Here is a 21,682-nt window from a genome sequence, read left to right as displayed (position 1 = left end):
GAAATTTAAAAAAAAATTGGAGTTCCAGCAATAGTAATTTTTCTTTGCTTAAACATTGATGTGTATGGGAATTTTACTGAAGCTAAAATGCTTGCCCCATAGAAGGACCATTGAAATGTAAACTCAAAATTTAAACCACAAGACCCAGCTAAACCAAATTGAATCAAGTTATAAGTTTCCATCATTTAACCAATTCTCCATGAATTGAATGTCCAGTGCATCTTAAATGTAATTTTCTGAAGAAGGATTAAGTTGGGTTTTTTTGCCTGTAAGGCTTTATTTTAAAAATCCCACAAATATACCAATTACAACGCAACACAATTATTTCAACTGGTTTCATTGGAATATAGGAAAAGATGTAGGTCATTCAGCCCATCAAATCCATTGCACCATAGTTACCACTCTCACGGAGGTCACGGGGTATGCACTATCAGATTGACTGTGACCTCGGCAGATTATGAACTTCCCCGTTAAAGGGGCAAAGCTTCCCCTTAACCAGGGAAGCCTGTTCGATATAAAAACCCCGGCCTAAATGTAGGGCAAGGCAGGAGAACCCTTCGGGAGTGGAGAAAAGTCGTTGTGCTGTCATTAAACAGGTCATTAAACCGGTTTTGCCTCCAAACGTCCGTTTCTTTGTGGTCACTCTGCTCAGATCCAGCAAACATTCAATTAGACACCGACTGATCTGTACCTCAAACCCCTTCACCTCTCTAATCTCATCCATTGATATCCTTACATTTCCTGCCCATTAAAGGCAGGAATGAAGACTTCCGGTGGCATGTGCGAGTGGGACGGTCGCATCAATAAGAGCTCCTGCCGGTGGCCACGATTTGCGGCGCTTTCGGGGATTTCCCCGATACATCGATCACCCCCCGACTATCGTTGGCCATTGGGGCCGTCACGGGCAGCCAGCGGGGCTGGTTTAAAGACTGGCGAAGATCCCCGCCCAGGTGTCAGGCGGCGGGGGTTGAGGCGCTGGGCCCAGTGCGACGCGGAGGTCGGAGCAGCGGGAGCGGAGCCAAAAGGAGGCCGAAGCGGCAAGTACGAGGCCAGGGTGCAATGTAGGTGGGATGTCCCACATCGGATGGCTCCCACCTCGGATGAAATAAGAAGGCTGAAGTCCGGTCCCAGGGGAGCTCTGGGGGAATGTAGGGGAGAAGAGAAAGAAGTTTTAAAGAAGATCGGTGAAGGTTTTTTTCTCCTCTTTTTCCCTTTTTTTGTGTCAAAGAAGAAAAAGTGTTTCTTTTTCAAAAAAATCATATTGTTGAAGGACAGGAGGGTGAAAGGGGAAGAAAAGAAAGGAAAAACAATAAGCCGCTAAAGGATGCGAAGAGCAGCGTCGAAGAAAGGAGGAAACGCGGGTTCGCCGCTGAATGAGAGGACGAGCAAAAGTGCAGACAAGATGGTTGAAGCCGAACCGCAAGGTGGGGCCGCACTACTTACGGTGGAGAAGATAACCGAGGTGATGCCAATGGAGCTGGAAAAACAGTTTGCGAGGCACATGGAGGCCTTGAGGAAGAAGACGGCGGTCACATTGAACTCATTGGTGGAGGAGGCAATCGCCCAAGTGAGGGTGGCTGTGGCAAAGACATCGGCCGAGGTGAGAGAGCAGGGTGAGAAGATGAATGAAGTGGAGGAAGCCGTGTCATGGCACAGCGACCAGTTCACCTCAATGGGAGACGAGCTGCGGAAGGTGGTGGAGGTCAACAGAGGACTCCGAGCAAAGCTCGAGGACTTGGAGAGCCGCTCGAGACGGCACAATTCGAGAATTGTGGGCTTGCCCGAAGGGACAGAGGGTCCAAGGCCAACACAATACTTCACTAAGAAATTGGCGGAGCTGATGGGGGAGTGAGAACCCTTCCCGGTATGAGCTAGACCGAGCTCACCGGTCATTAAGGCTGGAGCCCAAAATGAACGAGCCATCAACAGCAGTAATTATCTGCTACCATAAGTTCTGCATGAAGGAGAAGGTATTATGCTGGGCGAAGCAGAAGCATGAGGTGCAGTGGGATGGTAATGCAGTTCAGATCTACCAGGACTTGACGGTGGAGTTGGCAAAAAGACGAGCGACGTTCGGGCGAGTGACGGCAGCATTGTACAAAAAGGGGGTGCGATTTGGTATGGTGTACCCTTTGCTGGCTGGGGTTATGGTGTCGGAATACTCGGCAATTGCAGTGTCAGATCATGCTCCGCATTGGGTGAATATGGTACTGGAGAAGGGCCGTGGAGGAAACTGAATGTGGGGCTTTTGGGGTACCAAGTGTTCTGTGAGAAAATTGAAAAGGTAATTAAGGAATATGTAGGTTTCAACTGTACAGGTGAGGTGTCGAAGGCAGTTGTCTGGGAGGCTCTAAAGGCGGTGGTGAGGGGTGAGGTAATTTTGTTTGAGGCCAGGGTGGACAAAGAGGAGAGGTTAGAGCGGCAGAGGGTAATAAATGAGATGTTGGAGGTAGATAGGAGTTATGCAGAAGATGGGGACCCAGTGAAGCTGGAAAAGAGGAAGGAACTACAGACTGTCTACCAGGAAGGCGGTGCGCCAACTGAGACGAACAAGGGGTACAGTTTATGAACATGGCGTATGTTAGCAGGTCAGCTCCGGAGGGAAGGAGCGGCAAGGGAAATTCTTCAAGTGAGGGATAGGGCGGGGAAGTTGGTGGTGGCTCCGGAGCTGATTAACAATGTTTTTGAGGAGTTCTATGAGAAGTTGTATAGGTCAGAGCCACCCGGGGGAGACCGTGAGATTCAGGAATTTCTAGGTGGGTTGGAGTACCTGAGACTAGGGGAGGGGGCTATATTAGAAGGAGCAATAGTGGACCAGGAGATAAAGGATGCGATTGGGAGGATGCAGTCGGGGAAGGTGGCAGGGCCTGATGGTTTTCCGGAGAATATCATAAAATATTTAAGGATAAGCTGGCACCCCTTACGGTGGGGATGTTTGAAGAGGCGATAGGGAAGGGAGTGCTGCCACAAACCTTGGGGCAGGCATCGATTTCACTGTTGCTAAAAAAAGATAAGGATCCGACGGAGTGCGGGACATATAGGCCCATATCACTTCTGAATGTGGACCAAAAGTGTTGGCGACGGTATTGGCAGGTAGGCTGGAGGAGTGCCTCCCGAAGGTGATAGGTGAGGATCAGACGGGGTTCGTGAGAGGGAGGCAGCGTTTTTTGAACATTAAGAGGGTTTTGAATGTCGCTATGGCACCAGCGGAAGGGAAGGAAACAGAGGTGGTTGTGGCATTGGACGCCGAGAAGGCGTTTGACCGGGTAGAATGGGGGGTACTTGATGGCAGTTCCGGAGCGGTTTGGGATCGGACCAACATTGGTGAACTGGGTAAAGCAACTATATAAGGAGCCAAAGGCGAGTGTCCGCACAAACAATATCAGCTCGAGGTACTTTTCTCTCCACTGTGGGACGAGGCAGGGATGTCCTATGTTCCCCCCTGCTGTTTGCACTTGCGATTGAGCCGTTGGCCATCGCATTAAGAAGTTTGGGAGCATGGAAAGGAATAGTGCGAGGAGGGCTAGAGCATAGGGTGTCCTTATATGCCGACGACTTGCTGTTATACGTGTCGGAACCGAGTGTGTCGATAGCGTAAATATTGGAGCTACTGCGAGTATTTGGGTCGTTCTCGGGGTACAAGCTGAAACTAGACAAGAGTGAATATTTTGTGGTGTCTTGGCCGGGGGTGGGGGGCTGCCATTCTGTAGGGCAGGGACTCATTTTAGGTATCTGGGGGTGCAGGTTTCCCAGGAATGGGGGAGGCTTCGCAGGTACAACATCTCTAGTTTGGTAGGGAGAGTGAAAGCCGACCTGGCAAGGTGGGATGGTCTCCCTCTGTCACTGGCGGGTCAGGTACAGGCGGTTAAAATGAATGTGTTTCCGCGATTTCTGTTTATTTTTCAATGCCTACAGATTTTCCTGCCAAAGGCTTTTTTCAGGGAGATTGAGGGAAGGATTACCTCGTTCATATGGGGAGGGAAGGTGGCCAGAGTGAGAAAGGTGCTGCTATAAAGTGGAAGGCAGGCAAGGGGTTTGGGTCTCCCGAACCTGATGTACTACTACTGGGCGGCGAATGTGGAGAAGGTGCGGAGCTGGGTCAGAGGGGTTGATGCCCAGTGGGTCAGAATGGAGGAGAGTCTGTGCAGGGGGTCGGGGCTGAAGGCACTAGCAACGGCCCCGCTCCCGATAGCTCCAGGGAAATACTCAGGGAGTCCGGTAATAATAGCTTCATTGAAAATCTGGAGGCAGTTTCGCCAACACTTCAGGTTGGTGGCAGGGTCAAGGGAAATGCCGATCCGGGAGAACCACAGATTTGAGTCAGAGAGGTGGGATGGCAATTTTTGGAAATGGGAAGAGAAGGGGATTAAGACGCTAAAAGATTTGTTTCTCAGGGGTCAGTTCGTAGGATTGAAGGAGCTGGAAGCGAAGTATGGGCTGGAAAAGGGAGAAATGTTTAGATACATGCAAGTTCGGGATTTTGCCAGAAAGGAGATACAGAGTTTCCTGGAGGAACTGGCCTCCACATTGCTGGAGGAGGTGCTGACGACAAGGGGACAGGAGAAAGGGGTAGCATCAGCAGTGTACGGAGCTATTTTGGAAGAGGATAAGGCATCACTGGAAGGGATCAAAGCAAAGTTGGAGGAAGAGTTGAGAGAGGAGGGGGTCTGGTGTGAGGTGTTCCGGAGAGTAAATGCCTCCACCTCATGTGCGAGGTTGGGGCTGATACAGCTGAAGGTGGTATACAGAGCACACCTCACGAGGGCGAGGATGAGCCGATTCTTTGATGGAGTAGATGTGTGTGTGAGTGTTTGGGGGGGGGGGGGGGGCACTAATCACTTTCATATGTTTTGGTCCTGTCCAAAGCTAGAGGATTACTGGAAGGAGGTTTTTAGAGTAATCTCCAAGGTGGTGCATGTGAAACTGGACCCGGTTCCCCGGGAGGCCACATTCGGGGTGTTGGACCAGCCGGGGTTGGAAACACGTGCGGAGGCAGATATCGTAACCTTCGCCTCGTTGATCACACCCCTGGTGTGGCGGGGGGACATGTTGGAATTCTTGACTCTTGGGAAGGTTAAGTTTGAACTGAGGGGAAGGACAGAGGGGTTCGACAAGTCATGGGCACTATTTATTATGTACTTTCAAGAACTGGATAACATCGAACATTGGTTGGGGGGGGGGGGGGTGGAAGGGGGGGAGTGGGGCTGTGTGTGTTAAGGGTGACTATGGGTAATCCCCAATTACTTTTTTCATTTGTTTATGTAAATATACGGGCTAATGTTTGGGGATCTGTGGGAGGATGGGATCATTGTTATTATTATGGGGATTGACATATTTGTTGCTGATTATTGTTTATTGTTGGTGGGTGTAAATTTGGGAGAAAATGTGAAAGAGGAGGAGAATAAAAATATATATTTTTTTAAAAGGCAGGAATGGATGAGTCAGAAAACTGGACGGGATTCTCCGATGGCGAGTCAGAGTGTCTGCGCCGGCTTGAACACCGTCGCGTTTCACAACAGCGTGAACGTGCCGTCGGCAGCATCGATTCAGGCCCCGAAAAGGGGCCGACAGCGGGGCCGCGAGAAACGCGGTGGGTGTGGCGCCATCATCGCGCGACACTCGGATGATGCGGCATCGCGTCATTTTATGTGCGCGATCTGCGCACAGGCCCCAACACAGAGAGATGGCTGCGCCCCGCCTTGCCGCTCCCAGGACAATGACCTGGAGACACTGCTGGACGCAGTGGAAGAGCGGAGGGCAGTCCTGTGCCCAAGACGTGGCCACCGGCACCCGGCCAGCACAGTCAGGCGCAACTGGCGTGATGTGGGCATCGCTGTTAGCGCTGTGGGGCACACCCCACGTTCTAGAGAAAAGAGTCGCAAGAAGCTCCACGACCTTACGAGGGCTGCCAGGGTAAGTACCCCGGAGAGTTCCTGGGCCACACCACACCCCTCCTTCCACCCCCCCACCATGTGTCGCGAACCCCCCTGCCCACACGGGGGTGGGGTGGGGGGGTCACCACGTTCCACCTGACGCACGGAAGTGCCACACCCACCTTGCGAGCCGCCGTTGCGTGGTGCCCAGTGTCCCCCCCAGTCATAATGTTGCCAACATCTGCGCGTCTTGCTGCTGCCCGCCTAACTCTGATGCTTTCCTCCGACGCAGGATAAGACAGCCCACAACCATCGTGAGCGTGCAAGAACTGGAGGGGGATTACCTGGTCTGCACCCCCTCACCGTCCATGAGCAGAGGGCTCTGGTCCTCGCTGGGGGAGCCGCCACCATGTGAGACTCCCCTGCCTGGCTACACTCCTTCAGCCCCTCACCTCCCCCCTCCTCCCCTCACACTGTCCCCTCCACCACCTCACACCCGACTCCGCGTGTCTAACGATACATGCTTTATTGTGTATTCCAGGGTCAGCCGACGACCGTCCCGGAACATCTCAGACAAGCCAGCGCCATCCAGGTCCGCATCCATCTGCCCACAGGGATGCACGCCAGGGAGGGGGAAGGACGACGGACAGGAGGGCCCTCGTCCTAAGCCGGGGCACAGGAAACAGATGCACAGAGGATTCCCGGGTTCCTTAACTTACCAGACCCACCCACAGACCCGATGCATTTGGAAACCCAGGGAGCGGACAACGGGATGACGGCCACCTTCCAGCACCTGCAGACGCAGTTGGAGGAGTGCATCCACATCCATGAGCAGGGAGTGATGCCGGTCATGGCTGCCACCCAGGCCGACACCGCACGGGTGGCATCCGCAGTGGAGGCAATGGGAGCAACGGTTTCGGCCATGGGTCAGGGGCTTCATGTGCACGTGGCATCCGTGGCCCAGGACAGGGCTTCCCTCTCACAGGCAGGCACGCCCCAGAGCCAGCTGGACATTACCGCCGTGCTCCGGAGTCTGGCCGTCTCAGCAGGCCATGGCCCAGTCTCAGCAGGCCATCGCTGAGAGCATCGGCGGCCTTGCGCACGTGCTGGATGGCGTTGCACAAGCCCAGAGGGAGGTTGCAGTCCCTGTCAGGAATGGCGCACTCCCTGAGCTCCAGCGCTGCGAATGTTCAGACCCTGGTCGATGCCACAGCGGGCCTCCAGAACTGGCAGCGCCAGGTGTTGGTGGTGTCATGGCGCTTGTCTCCGCTTGCACCACCATCCCATAGTGAAGCCCAGGGGCCACCGGCCTCCCCGAGGGAGGGGAGGTTTCAGGGCCCACCCCGGTGACTCCTGCAAGGGAGGTCCCGGAACACTCGGACTTCCCACGTTCCGTCCCTGGTGCATGTGGTGGGCAGCATGCAGAACAGGGTGGAACCACGCTATCCAGCACGCCCGCTGAGCAGCTTGGCCCATCCAAGCCGGGTCGCCCCAGGAAATGCGCGCCGCTGGGGAGCCAAGTCGCAGGGCAGGAGTCTCAGCAGTCCGCCTCCACTCCTGCTGTACCGTCTGGGGAAACACCAAGGTGTAGTAGTAAGGCAAAGAAGTTTGACACGTAGTAAGTTGACACGGGTGCAGGGCACAGCTTAGTTATAGGGGGCGCGATTCTCCTCTACCCATGCCGGGTGGGAGCATCGCGGGAGGGCCCTCCGACTAATTTCACGACTCCCTGGCTCCCCCTGCGATTCTCCCACCCCCGGCTCGGAAGAATCGCCGCTCGCTGTTTTTCACAGCGACCGGCGATTCTCCGACCCGGATGGGCTGAGCGGCCTGCTGTTCGCAACCGTTTCACGACGGCTGCAACCACACCTGGTCGCTGCCGTCGCGAAATCGCCGTGAGGTGCCCGTTTTGGGGCTTGTAGGTGGCCTGGTGGGGACTGAGCACCACGACTATGCTCGGGAGGGGACAGGCCCGCGATCGGTGCCCACCAATCGTCGGGCCAGCGTCTCAATCGGGCGCACTATTTCCCCTCCGCCGCCCCGCAAGACCAAGCCGCCACGTCTTGCGGGGCGGCTGAGGGGAAGACAGCCACTGCGCATGCGTGGGTTTGAGCTGTCAGCCGTCGTGACGTCAGCCGTACATGCGCGGGTTGGAGCCGGCCAACCTGCGCATGCGTGGCTGACGTCACATAGGCGCCGCCGTCGCGTCATTCACTGTTACGCCAAACCTAGATGCCTCTGTGCTATGTCCGGTGCCTGAGGGGTCGTGAAGGGGTCCGAGTGGCGCTGGGGTCGAAGGGCGGTACAACGGTGAGGTCGGGTGTGTGTTCTCCCCCCCAACCCACCGTTGTCCTCGGAACACCGACGCCAGCTACCCCACATGGCCATGTGATGGAGTGTCCATGACGCATACAGGGACCACCCAGGAGGAGGGTGTAGCTGTGGCCAAGAGTCAGACATTGTCTAACGATCCAGAGCTCACAGCTCATTGCAGAGAGGGTTGTCACCATTCAACATGGCACTTATCACACCCGCTTAGATAAGCAATTGTGTGAGACCATCCCGTTGTGTCGCAGGTGTAAGGTGCTGTGAAAGTGGTGGTGTGGGAGCTAGGATTGTTGAATGGTGCGGGAGGTGGGGGTGCGTTTGGGTGGAACCATTCCCTTGCTCAGCGATGCCCTCCCCCTAGTTGGTGAAACATGCAGCTATCAATGCCTCGCGTGCTCACTCGCCAAGCCGTGGACGTCGTGCAGCCTCCCGGCCATATCCAGCCCCCATGTCGTGTCTGTGCCTACCCCCCCCCCCCCCCCCCCCCCCCCCATCCTCCTCCTCCTCCTCATGTACAGATGCATCGCCGTCATCGGGCTCCCCCTGTGCCTCCTCCTCCAGGACATCGCCCCTCTGCTGGGCTATGCTGTGCAGGACACAGCAGACACCAACTATGCAGCCAACCCTCTCTGAATGGTACTGGAGGGCTCCTTCAGAGCGGTCCAGGCACCTGAAGCGCATCTTCGAGAGGCCAAAGCACCTTTCGACAACACCCCTGGTTGCTGCATGGGCCTCATTGTAGCGGGTCTCCGCGTTGATCTGTGGCCTCCATATAGGCGTCATCAGCTACGACCGCAACGGGTAACGCCCAGCAACCAGCCCCTCAGCCGAGGGGGGTGTCCCTCTAACGTGGCGGGGATGTAAGATTGCGCCAGTATGAAGGCATCATGCACACTGCCGGGGTACTGGGCGCACACGTGCATGATCTTCATGCGGCGGTCGCAGACCACCTGAATGTTCATGGAGTAGGTCCCCTTTCTGTTCATGAACATGTCCCTGTTCCCCGATGGTGGATGCATGGCGACGTGCACCTCATCAATCACCCCCTGGACCATTGGTATCCTGGCCACAGAGGCGAATCCTGCTGCCCGGGCATCCTGGTGTACACGGTCCTCTGTACACCGAGCGTCGTTGACTGCTCGGATGCACCGGTGCACCGATGCCTGGGAGATACCGGACAGGTCCCCGCTCCGCGCCTGGAATGATCCCATCGTGTAGAAGTTGAGGGCAACCGTCACCTTGACGGCCACCGGGATACCATGTCCTCCCACCGTTCCACGTGGTGCCAGGTGTGCCATGAGGTGGCATATATGTGCGACAGTCTCCCTACTCATCCGGAGTCTCCTCCGGTAGGTCCTAGAAGGACATGTGGTGACGGTACACTCAAGACCACATGGGGCACCTCCGGCACCTTGGCACCACCAGCTGTTCTTCCTCCTCCCCCTGCGCCCCATTAAGATCGGTATCCTTGTCCTGTGCATCGCCATCGATGTGGTGGTCATTGTCCCCCTCCACCTCCTCCTGCACCTGGCGGGCGGGCCTGCAGCCTGAGCGGGTGGCACGGGGCCCTCTGCAGCCAATCCCTCTGCTGCAGCCGCCGCTGCCGGGAGCTGCCTGCGTCGACGCTGCCAAAGGGCCACCTGCAGGACAGCGGCTCCCGTCACAGCGGCAAACATCGCTGGCTGGTGTCCAAACATTACAATCTGCGGGGGCAGGGAGAATACAACATGTTTAGCGATGGCAAATTGGCACCTCGACAGCCAGATGCCATGGGATACATGTGTGCCCCGGTTGGCTGGTGTTGCTGCAGACACACAGGCACACTGACCTCTGCCCACAGTATCCGTTCACGACACAGTTTTGCCCGTCCCTCCTCATTGCGCCACCGTGGTCTGGCCATGCCCTCACAGGGTCTGGCATATGTGTCGCCTTGACCATTTCCAGAGATGGTCTCTGTCAGCTGGGTGTTGCAGCAAATGTGGGGGGTCTGTGTGCAGCCACGGTCAAGGTGTGTGACCACGCGGGATGGCGGCGCCAGTGGCCTTTGCCCATCAGCGTGACCTGAACTTTCAGGCGTGGCTTTGCCACCGCCCTGCTATGGCAGGCCGGCTGGCATGTTGCTCCCGCGGAAAACCCTCCCCTCCCTTCCCGGAACATGGAGGCCCCCTGCCCCGGACCCCCCCCCCCTTCCCCACCCCTTCTACCCCACTCCTTTCCCCCCCCCGAACATGGCTGCACCCTTCCCTCCCCTCCTTCCCCCACCTTCTCACCCCTCCTTCTCACCCCCCCTTCTCCCCCCTCCTTCTCACCCCCCTCCGAACATGGCTGCAACCTTCCCACCCCCTCCCCCAAACATGGCTGCACCCTTCCCCCCCTCCCCATCGAGCATGGCGGCACCCATCCTTCCCCAAAACCCCTCCCCACCCCCCGCCAGCACCGGCCGTGAATGCCACAACATGCTGCCTCTGAAAACGTTGGCCGCTCACCTCCTCACTCTGCATCGTCAGCCAGCACAACTGGCTGACAAATTTATTTTGCAGATGTGAACCACGACGGCGTGACCCGGGACTTCGGCCCATCCAGGCCGCTGAATAGCTGGGAGTCCGGAGAATTGCCAAACTTAGCACCTCGTGCGATTCTCCGGGCGGCGCGGCGCCCACCTCGATGACGCTGTTCTCGCTGGTTGGGAGAATGGTGGAACGGCGGCGGACCGGCGTCGCGTGAAAATCCGGCGCGAACGGCGATTCTCCCAAACGGCGCGGCATGGGAGAATTCCGCCCCCAGTCTTTATAGAAAGATGAACAAGACAATAAATCAGTAACCATTGTACACTTTTGTATTGCCTTGGTTGAGATTAGCTTGGAAACTAAACGAAGGATCGGAACAGGAAATAATTTGGTTTGAGCAATTCAGCTACTTTTGTCTTCATCATCTGAAGTGCAACAGGAGCTTAATCAATCTTACAGCCTTTACCTCTCTGAACAAGCGTGCCAATTTAGTAATTAATTATGAGAGCACTTTTGCGTCACAAGATTGTGGCCAACTAGGAATGACACATAAGCACGATTTCAACTTGTGTGCAACTGTCCACGGGCAAATGCCATGTCAGCTGCTGTAGATGGTGCAAACTTACAGCAAAGTATAAATGGGATAATTTTCAAACCACTATTTCACTGCATTCAATCACATTTTATCTTTCATTCGATGAAAATAACAGAGTGAACCCAGACTACTGGAGCTATTGAAAAACAAGGACAGTATCAGTATACCCAAATGTCTTATAAATGACCCACACAATGCCTGAATCATACACATCCAACTTCCCTGTGAATAAATTAAATTGGACAAAACAATTAGGTAGTCTGACACGTGCACTTTTATGTTTGATATGTGTTACGTGTTCCTCAATATCTCTCTGCTGTAATATATAATCCTGCTATTTTTGATTATTCAGGAAAGAACATGTCGTTTTATCTATTTCCTGCAGGTAACCGGAAATTTTGCAACGGAATTCAAACTACACTCCTTCATAAAGTACATTGTACAAACCATCTGCAAAGGAAATAACACCAAAGTAAGATTAATAAATGTGAAGGAAATTAGTCAAATTCAAATCTTGTCTGGAATTTAAAAAATAAAAACAGACATGCACACACCCACCCATTTACAGAGTGCTCAGGTTTATGCAGACATGAAAATGTTGGAGGCATGCAGAATAAAGTGCTGTGGTTAATGTCATAATATACACGCAGGTATATGATGGTGTGCAGACAGGCAGTGATTGACACACAGGATGACCAGTGAGCACACAGAACACAGCAGCCAATCACCAGACAGGACACAACCACTATAAAGCCAGAGGGCACTAGTTTTCCCGCTCTCTTGGGATGCAGCCTCTGAGACAGTCAGAGCTCGTGAGCAGCAACTACAACATACACCATGTGGTAGTAAGATAGTCTGGTCAGGTTAGCCTCACGTCTCCAGTCAAGTCAGCACAGTGTCAACCCACAGTTAAAGTATGTATGATAGTTAAGAGTTCAATAAAATCGAGTTGCATTTCTTCAAGTGTTGGAAACGCAGTCCTCGCAGACCCAACTTACCCAACACATCAGTTAAAGTCAGATTCCAGTACAATCGAAGAGTTGCAATATAATGTACATCACAAAGAATCTTTTTAAAACTTCAAGTTTTTACAGAACTGTACTTTAGATAGTGTATCTGTGTCTGAAAGTAGGTTTGATATAATTAACAATTATCAGTCATTTTGGTTGTATATTTGTTCCTCCTACAAGCTGGATATGTAATCCCAAGCTTTGAATCACCTAACCACCCTCAAAGGCCTTCAGTAAATAAAATAAACACAGATAGCTCATGACAACCATCACATTGGCATAGAAACATAGAAAATAGGAGCAGGAGAAGGCCATTCTGGACTTCAAGCCTGCTCCGCCATTCATTATGATCATGGCTGATTATCCAATTTAGTAACCTGTTCCCTCTTTTCCCATCCCCACCCAATATCCCCTCCCCCAAAGCCATTTCTTTCTTCACTATTATTAATTCTCCTGTTGCTGACTGTAAGGAATCTACATTTGTCTTCCCCAATCTTTTTCTCTTCACGTACCTATCAAAGGTTTTACAGTCAGTTTTTATTTTTCTTGCAAGTTACTCATGTACTGTATTTTACCCTTCTTAATCAATCCCTTTGTCCTCCTTTGCTGAATTCGAAACTGCTCCCAATCCTCAGATCAGCTGTTAACTCTGGCCAATTTCTATGCCTCTTCCTTGTAAGGTATGGTTTGGCCAGCTTTCCAGTTTTATTTTTGCGCCAGACAGGAATGAACAATTGCTGCACTTCACCCATGCGCTCTTTGAATGTTTGCCATGGCCTATCCACCGGCATCCCTTTAAGTAACATTCCCCAATCCATCATAGCAAACTTGCGCCTCTCACAATCATAGGTTGCTTTATTTAGATTCAAGACCGTCATCTCAGAATCAACAACGTCATTCTCTATCTTGATAAAGAATACCATCATATTATGGTCGCTCATCAATAAGGGGCCAATTATTCTTTTCTCTTCTACACTCCAGGAATTCCTCCTTTATGGTATTGTTACTGATCTGATCAATCTATATGCAGATTAAAATCGCCCATAATTCCAGATGTTTCTTTATCGCATGCATCTCTAATTTCCTGTTTAATCCCATTCCCAACATCACCACTACAGTTTGGGGGTCGATATTCAACTCCTACTAATCATATTTTCCCTTGGTGTTTCTCAGCTTGACACATACAGATTCCGCAATGTCAGAGCTAATATCCTTCCTCACTATTGCATTAATTTTCTCTTTAACCAGCAACGCAACTCAACCGCCTTTTCCTTTTTGTCTGTCCTTCCTAAATACCGATTACTCCGAATGTTCCAATTCCAATCTGTGGTCACCATGCAACCATGACCCCGTGATCCTGACTGTATCATACCCATTTACATCTATTTGTACGATTAATTGATCCACTTTATTGTGAATGCTCCACACACTAAAGCACAAAGCCTTAAGATTAATCTTTTTAACATTCCTTGTCCCATTCCCATTATGTTTCACTGTGACTCGGTTTGATTCTGGCCCTTGATTTCTCTGCCTATCACTTTTCTTATGCCTCCTTCTGTATTTTGTTCTTTCCCATGTTTTCCCCTCCTCGCCTTCTTGCATAGGTTCCATTCCCCCTGACATTATACTTTAAACCCTCCCCAAAAACGTCAGTCCCACTCCCCCAGAATCTGCCCCAATATCCCAAGATTCTGAAAAACTCACTCTCACAACATCTCTTTAGCCCGTATTCATCTGATATATCCTTTTATTTCTGCTCTGACTAGCATATGGCACTGGTAGTAATCCTGAGATCACTATCTCCGAGGTCCTACTTTTCAACTTACTTCCCAACTCCCTATATTCTTCTGCCTTTAGAACATGGCACTGGAGCATGGTGACTCTCTGCGAGTTCTCCCCAACAGATTCCCTTTTTACTCAACTTACAATTGTTCTAAGGCAGCACGATAGCACAAGTGGCTAGCACTATGGCTTCAAAGCGCCAGGGTCCCAGGTTCGATTCCCCACTGGGTCACTGTCTGTGCGGAGTCTGCACATTCTCCCCGTGCTGCCGTGGGTTTCCTCCGGGTGCTCCGGTTGACTCCCACTGTCCAAAGCCGCGCAGTTTAGGTGGATTTGCCATGATAAATTGCCCTTAGTGTCCAAAAAGGTTAGATGGGGTTATTGGGTTACGGGGATAGAGTGGAAGTGAGGGAGGGCTTAAGTGGGTCGGTGCAGGCTCAATGGGCCGAATGGCCTCCTTCTTCACTGTATGTTCTATGTTCTAATCTTCTCCCTATTATGTATTTTCTTTTATTTCCTTTTCTAATGATCCGTTGAGCTGCTCGCAGAAAAATACTTTTCACTGTACCGTGGTACACATGACAATAAACAAAATCCATTCCTTTTTTTAACCTGTGTCATTAGTACCTCTGTGCACCACGCCCATTGGCTGTTCACCTTTCTCCTCCAGAATGTCCTGTAGCCACTGAGACATTCCTGAACCTAGCCCCAGGGAGGCAACATACCATCCTGGTTTCTCGTCTATAACCACAGAAACACCCATCTCTTCCCCTTAAAATGTTATTCCCTCTAACTATTGCATTCCCATACTTTTTCCTCCTCCCCTATGCAGCAGAGCCAATCATGGTGTTACGGATTTGGCTGCTGATGCTTTCCCCTGAGAGGCAAATCCCTCCAACAATATCCAAAGCAGATATATGTTTTACAGGGGAATAGCCACAGGAAATTGTTGCACTGCCTGCTTCGTCATCTTGCTCTTCCTGGTGGTTGCCCATTCACTTCCTGCTTGGGAAGTCTGAGCCTGGTATGTGACCACCTATCTGTATTGTCCATGATACTCTGTGCCTCACGGATGTTCCATTATGCCCAGCCACCGCTCCAGCTCCGAAACCTGGGCTTCCAGGAGCTGGAGACACTTCCTCCACACATGCTGACCCTGGGCATTGGAAATGTTCCTGGTTTCCCACATAAAGCAAGAAAAGCACACTACGGCTTTGGCATCTCCTGCCATGACTTGTTCCTTTAAAATAAACCTTTGGAACTTAAAATCAACTAATATCAATGACTGTAGGGCCCTTCTTCCCTGGTCCTTGTTACTAAAGAATATAGCCCTTACAAACTGTAGACATTACAAACTACAAGAAATAAAAGTAGTAAATACTTACCTGACCATACTCAACACTTGCCAGGCCTCAGGTTCTCCAAACTCCAAGCCAGGACTCCACTCTCAGTCTCACTCTTTCTCGCGCTCTTTTATCCTGCAGGCTCCACTCTCAGAGTCGCTCTCCTTTATCCTCTCACCTCCATGTTAGGGTCTGCTGATTCGTTGAGAGGATGCACTTCAGGCAGACACCGACACTTCTTCAACAGCACCTTTCAAACTCATGGCCTCTACAATGTCGATGAACAAGAACGGCAGATAAGTGGGAACACCAGTCCACCACCTGCAAGTTTCCCTGAAGTCACACATACCTTCCTGCTCCTTTGCTGTCACTGGGTCAAAACCATGAACTCCCTCCCTAAAAGCACATGGACTGCAGAGCTGAAGACAACATCACACCACCACCTTCTCAAGGATGATTGAGGATGAGCAATAAATACTGACCTTACCAGCGACATTCAAACGTCACAAACAAATATGAAAAAAACGGTGAGCTGGTGCACATCATGAACACCTTAGAAAAGGAGAAACTGAATGACACAGGAGAGCAAAGAAACTGAAGGATACCAGTGAACAAATCATTAAAACAGCACTGCAGTTCGGCAAAGTAATTTTAAAACTTGCTGCATTCGGGTTAGGAATACAGAATTCGGGCAGCACGGTGGCGCAGTGGGTTAGCCCTGTTGCCTCACGGCGCCGAGGTCCCAGGTTCGATCCCGGCTCTGGGTCACTGTCCGTATGGAGTTTGCACATTCTCCCCGTGTTTGCGTGGGTTTCGCCCCCACAACCCGAAAGATGTGCAGAGTAGGTGAATTGGCCACGCTAAATTGCCCCTCAATTTAAAAAAAAATGAATTGGGTACACTAAATTTATAAAAAAAAAATGAATACAGAATTCAAAGTTGTGAAGTTATGTTAAACTTGCATTGAACCCACTGCACATTTAGAGGTGCTGTGCACTAATCTGGTAAAATGTGATGCTTCTTGAACTGCTGCAATCCATGTGGTGTAGGTACATCCAGAGGCCCAGTGTGCTCTTAGGGAGCGAGTTCCAGGATTTTGATCCAGTGACAGGGAAGGAAATAGTTCCGAGTAAGATGGTGAGTGGTGTGGATGGGAATTTCCAGGTGGTGGTGTTGCCTTGAATCTGCTGCCTCTGTCTTTCTAAATGGTAGTGGTCATGGGTTTGAAAGGTGCTGTTGAAGGAGGCTTGATGATATCCTGCTGTACAGCTTGCAGATGCTACATAATGCTGACACAATGGGCGGCATTCTCTGATCCTGAGGCTAAGTGTTGACGCCGTCAGAAACGCCGTCATGTTTCTCGACGGCGTCAACATGGCCCCAAGATAGGCAATTCTGGCCCCTACAGGGGGCCAGCAGGGTGCTGGAGCAGTTCACGCTACTCCAACTGCTGATCTGGCCATGGAATAGGCGGCAGTGGATGCGAGCATGCGCAGTGGGTCGGGCACAAACCCGCACCTGCGCAGATCCACCTGCGTGATTCCCGCGCGGTGTATCCCTTGTCCGCGCCGGCCCCGACCCAACATGGCGCAGGAGTACAGGCACCGGCACGGAAGGAGGCCGGGAGACAGTGAGGCCCGCCCGCCGATTGGTGGGTTCCGATCGCGGGCCAGGCCACAACGGAGGCCCCCCCCCACAAGCCGTCCCTGGACCCGTCAGCGCCGAGGTCCCGCCGGCTCAGTGCAGGTTAGAACGGCGCCAGCGGGACTCTTTTTTGTTTTTTTTATAGCCACTCAGCCCATCCGGACCGGAGAATCGCGGCTATGCAGCCCCCGACTGGCCCCGTGCCGACCACGCTGGCCCCAGAGTGGAGAATTGCATCCCGGTGTTGGGGCGGCGTGGCGCGATTCGCGTAGCCCGCCGGCGATTCTCCAACCCGGCATGGGGTCGGAGAATCCCGTCCCATGCGTCGGTAATGGAAGGAGTGAATGTTTGTGAATGGGATGTCAATCAAGCTGCTTTTTCCTGGATGGTGTCAAGCTGGAGCTGTACTCATCCAGGCAGGGGGAGAGTATTCTAACACACGTCTACCTTGTAGATGGTGGGGCTTTGGGATGTCAGGTGAGTTACTCACCGCAGGATTCCCCCGGCCTGCTCTTGTAACCACAGTGTTTATATCGCTCGTCTAGTTCAGTTCCTGGTCAATGGTAACCTCCGAGGATGTTGCTTTTCATTGAGGACAAGAAAATATTTGTGAAAAACACTCTTCAGGAAATTGGAAAAGAAGAAAAGATTACAGAATTTCTTGAAGTTAATGGTCTATTGGTCAATTTCAGTGTAAGTTAAAGGCTTCAATACAAACTTTAAAATTCATACTGAAGCTGGTATTAACATACTGGATGATCTGGACTGACTTCAGTCAATATCCCTTCATCCTGACATCAAATTCCAAGGTGCAGGTGGCAGAAAAATTTCAAACGCAGGATAATTGTTCCTCTTCTTTTCAAGAGGCAAACAGTTAATTGATTCTCTCTAGGTTGTCCACAATCAATGGACATCTTATTGTTTGGCGACACTTCTGGGAATTCTGGAAAGTTCAGATGATGACCAGCATTTGAATAACTCAATGTCCTTCATGGAACAATCTTCAACCTTTTATTTAGAGCCAGTGAAACTTCAATCTACAGCAGCTGAGGACATTTATTCAATCAACAGTGATTTCTTTACTGTGACAGAGACACCATCCACGAGGCCCAGGTAGATATTGAGGTTAGGAATCTCTCAGCTATGTATAAAGCTATGCCAGAGATGACGGATACAGAAGGCACTGTGGCCGACAGTGGCCGTTCTCATAAAGGCCTATTGGTCTTGAGTTCGTTCTTTCCTGAAGCAGGTAATGAGGAAGAGATTGTTGCAGCACCGAGTGATCTGCTAGAGGATGAGGTCCTCGACATTGGTCCATCATTCCAATCAAAAGATACAACAAGTGAAGTCTCGTGTGCCTTTTTTGAAGAACCAGTTGTTTCTAGTGGCTGAGCAGCATTCAGATTTTTGTTCCACTAAACCTACCAATGCAATACCTAATCTATTGTTGGTTGCCCATGAAGAATCTTCCGGAGAGAATGCCTTGCCTGATTCTATGTCAGAATCCATGTAGGATCACACTGCCAAAGAGATGTAATTCCACCAGTGAAAGACAATTGAAGCCTATGCTTCAGTTCCAGATGAAAACCTTCTTCCTTCTAGAGCTGTATATCAGCACAGAAGCTGAGGCAGATCCTTTAGAACTTCTGAAAGTGTTACTATCCCGCACAGCAAATTCTACAAGTTATATACCTGCAGGAAATTTGTCATTATTTTGTCTTAGAAATTCATTTTGTCGGAGAAAATGGTGGTGTCCTGGCTCCATATTCTCAAAATTTCTTCCCTGTCTCACACAAGAGAAAAGTGTGGCTCTGTTCCCACTGCCTACAGAAAGGAGGCATTTAAACTGAAATACCATTGGGAAGTCATCTCTTCTTTTCCTCAAAGGCTTCTTGGCTTATTGTCATTATTTTCTTTCCTCATCCAGATTCATTGGAATCGTAGATCTCCAATACCTTCTCCACTATTGACACAGCAGTGAATGGTAAGACGGAGAATTTTCTCAAGATTTCCCCTGTGTGCATCAAGGGAATAACACATTCCTCAGATAGTCCTCATTTATTTAAGGGCAGCACGGTAGCATTGTGGTTGGCACTGTAGCTTCACAGCACCAAGGTCCCAGGTTCGATTCCCCGCTGGGTCACTGACAGTGCAGAGTCTGCACGTTCTCCCTGTGTCTGCATGGGTTTCCTCCAGTGCTCCGGTTTCCTCCCACAGTCCGAAGATGTGCAGGTTAGGTGGACTGGCCATATTAAATTGCCCTTCGTGTCCAACAAAGTAAGGAGGGGTTATTTGGTTAGGGGGATAGAGTGGAAGTGAGGGCTTAACTGGGTCGATGCAGACTCGATGGGCCGAATGGCCTCCTTCTGCACTGTCTGTTCTATGTTCTTCTCTCCAAGTTCAAGAAAGTCCAATGGCTGATTTCCTTCAGGATCAGTCTTTCGTTGCAAAAGACTCACTGGCCTCACAGTTCAGTAGTCCTGTAGTCGTTCACTCCGAAAATTGCAATGCTTATGTCTTATTTTACTGATGATGTCCTCCATAAGCAGGAAGAAAGCTCGTATGTCTCCGAGACGTCTTTCATAAGGCAGAGATTGCTGTCGGAGACTGAATATCTCAGGACTGTGACTTGGGGAAGGGGAAGAGTAGGAGTTGAGTAGAGTCTGTAGTAGTAAAAAACAAGTTACAGAAGTGCGATGTATTTAGTTAAAGACATGATTTCATATTGTTAAGAAGTGGGTAGCATTCTTTGCGGGAGGTGTAGTGCGACGGTTAACAGAGTGGATATGCTAATAATTGGTGGATGATGAATCACTGACATGAGTGAGTCATGTGCTCGACTCAGGAGCAACATACCTACCCTGTAACCTGTTTAAATGTAGCGTTAATAAACCAGTTTTAAGCAAGTACCAGAATCTAATCACAGTCTTTCGAAGGGAAGGTAGGTCACGCATGACAATAACCAAGAACCACTCCAAGAGTGCGCAGATCTGAGACAATCCAAAACATTCTATTTTGCTCACTGTTGCAGTTATGGACAAGCACATTGTGATAAATCACAGACACATAGAGCAACAACAGCCTTGGAATTTCAGCAGTTAGTACCAGGGCATCAGTTCCAGAAACAGTTATACTTTCACTCAGATATTAGTCACATCAAAAGTGACTTTTGTACGCAAGACCTTACTCCCTACAAATACCAATATATGGTAATGTGAAAAAGCCCACACACACACGCATAGTCTGCAGCTTCCATTCGTTAAATGGATGACAGCAGTGTCCATCCCATCAATACTAAGCCATCTGATTCCAAACTCCTATTATCTTAATGCATCACATGAAAAACAAATCAAGCAGCTGTCAGGAAATTCTTCTGGTGTGACCAACCCAAACATCTTTGCAATTAATCATTATAAATACAAAAATTGAAGTTGGTCATATCACAATTGCTTTGTCTGTCAAAATGAGGCACCTCAGCATGACAAAGCATGCTGTCCCCAAATTGTGTGATTTCAAGTAAATTTGGTTCCAAAAGTTGCAGAATAAAATTATTTTCCCTCTTACACGGATTTGTAATAGCTTTGGCCATTGTGCCACTGCCACCTAACATTTAGTCACAGTCAGCTACGTGAGATCATACCTGCTAAATTCATTTTCCAGCTTCAGGCATCAGTAGCAGCAAACTAATGCATTTTGCAACTGAATGGTTTTCATTGGCCACAGCTATTTACTTCACAATCTACATAAATCCACCAACCCACAATTAGTTCGAAAAACACGTTCAATCAGTTCAAGTTAAATTATATTTAATTATGATGTTGTACCCTGACATTTGGAAAAACAAAGATACAGGCAAAAGCCAAAATTGAAGCCAAAATCTGCGGCTGCGGGAAATCAGAAACAAAAACAGTGAATGCTGGCAAAGCTCAGCAGGTCTGGCAGCATCTGTGAAGAGGGAAACAGAGTTAATGTTTCCCGAGCTCTCAGAGGGGGATTCAGACGGACTGGGGACATTAAATTTATTACTCTCCCCACAGATGCTACCAGGCTTGCTGAGTTTGGCCAGCATTTTCTGTTCTCTATACAGGCAAAACTGCTTCAAGTGGTCAATAAGTATTTCCCTATTCAAAAAAAAGAAAGCACTGGAAATATTTAGTGGAAATAGTTAGATCATCAAGTAGGATCAGGAGAGGAAGAAGGTAAAGCGTTAACATATCAGGATGTTGTAGGTTTGTGCATGGGACCCCCTCCCCGCCCCATCAGTATGAGGTGATCTGCATTCCTGCAGTCATACTGTCCGTCTCCTGAGCCACATGACTGGGCTAATAGCCTCTTCTGCTTCGCCAGGTTTTCCATACTTCTGTCCCCTCCGCTAGTCTGCTCCATCTGTTCACGCATCTGTTGTGTCTTCGATACCTCTTTTGCTGCTCTAATGTTCGCTCATCACTCTCTCCTTCTGTCTTACACCCATCATCACTTCCTACCCTCTGCAACTTTATATTTCTTTCTCCCTGCCCACATCACCTGTTCCACATGCTGGATTTTCCTGCAGGTTGTTCATCTGTGATATCATCAGCTTTTGATGAAAGCTCATCAACTT

The 21,682-nt window shown here is 50.3% G+C and overlaps 1 protein-coding gene and 1 long non-coding RNA gene across 4 annotated transcripts in view; one reads left to right on the top strand and one right to left on the bottom strand.

The window, feature by feature from the left end:
* Nucleotides 1-11,748, top strand: part of LOC119962692 — a 57,489-nt gene extending 45,741 nt beyond the window's left edge. Inside the window, exons 2-3 of the long non-coding RNA XR_005459935.1 lie at nt 5,427-5,590; nt 11,689-11,748. This is a non-coding gene — a long non-coding RNA (uncharacterized LOC119962692). The remainder of the gene's footprint in view (nt 1-5,426; nt 5,591-11,688) is intronic.
* The window catches only part of rai14 (retinoic acid induced 14), a 339,420-nt gene that overhangs the window by 245,804 nt on the left and 71,934 nt on the right, over nt 1-21,682 (bottom strand). The window lies entirely within an intron of this gene.

This window comes from Scyliorhinus canicula, chromosome 3 (assembly GCF_902713615.1).
Source record: "Scyliorhinus canicula chromosome 3, sScyCan1.1, whole genome shotgun sequence".
Classification (NCBI taxonomy): Eukaryota; Metazoa; Chordata; class Chondrichthyes; order Carcharhiniformes; family Scyliorhinidae; genus Scyliorhinus; species Scyliorhinus canicula.
The sequence above is the reverse complement of the archived record's forward strand: the minus strand, read 5'-3'. Positions and strand labels throughout refer to the sequence as shown.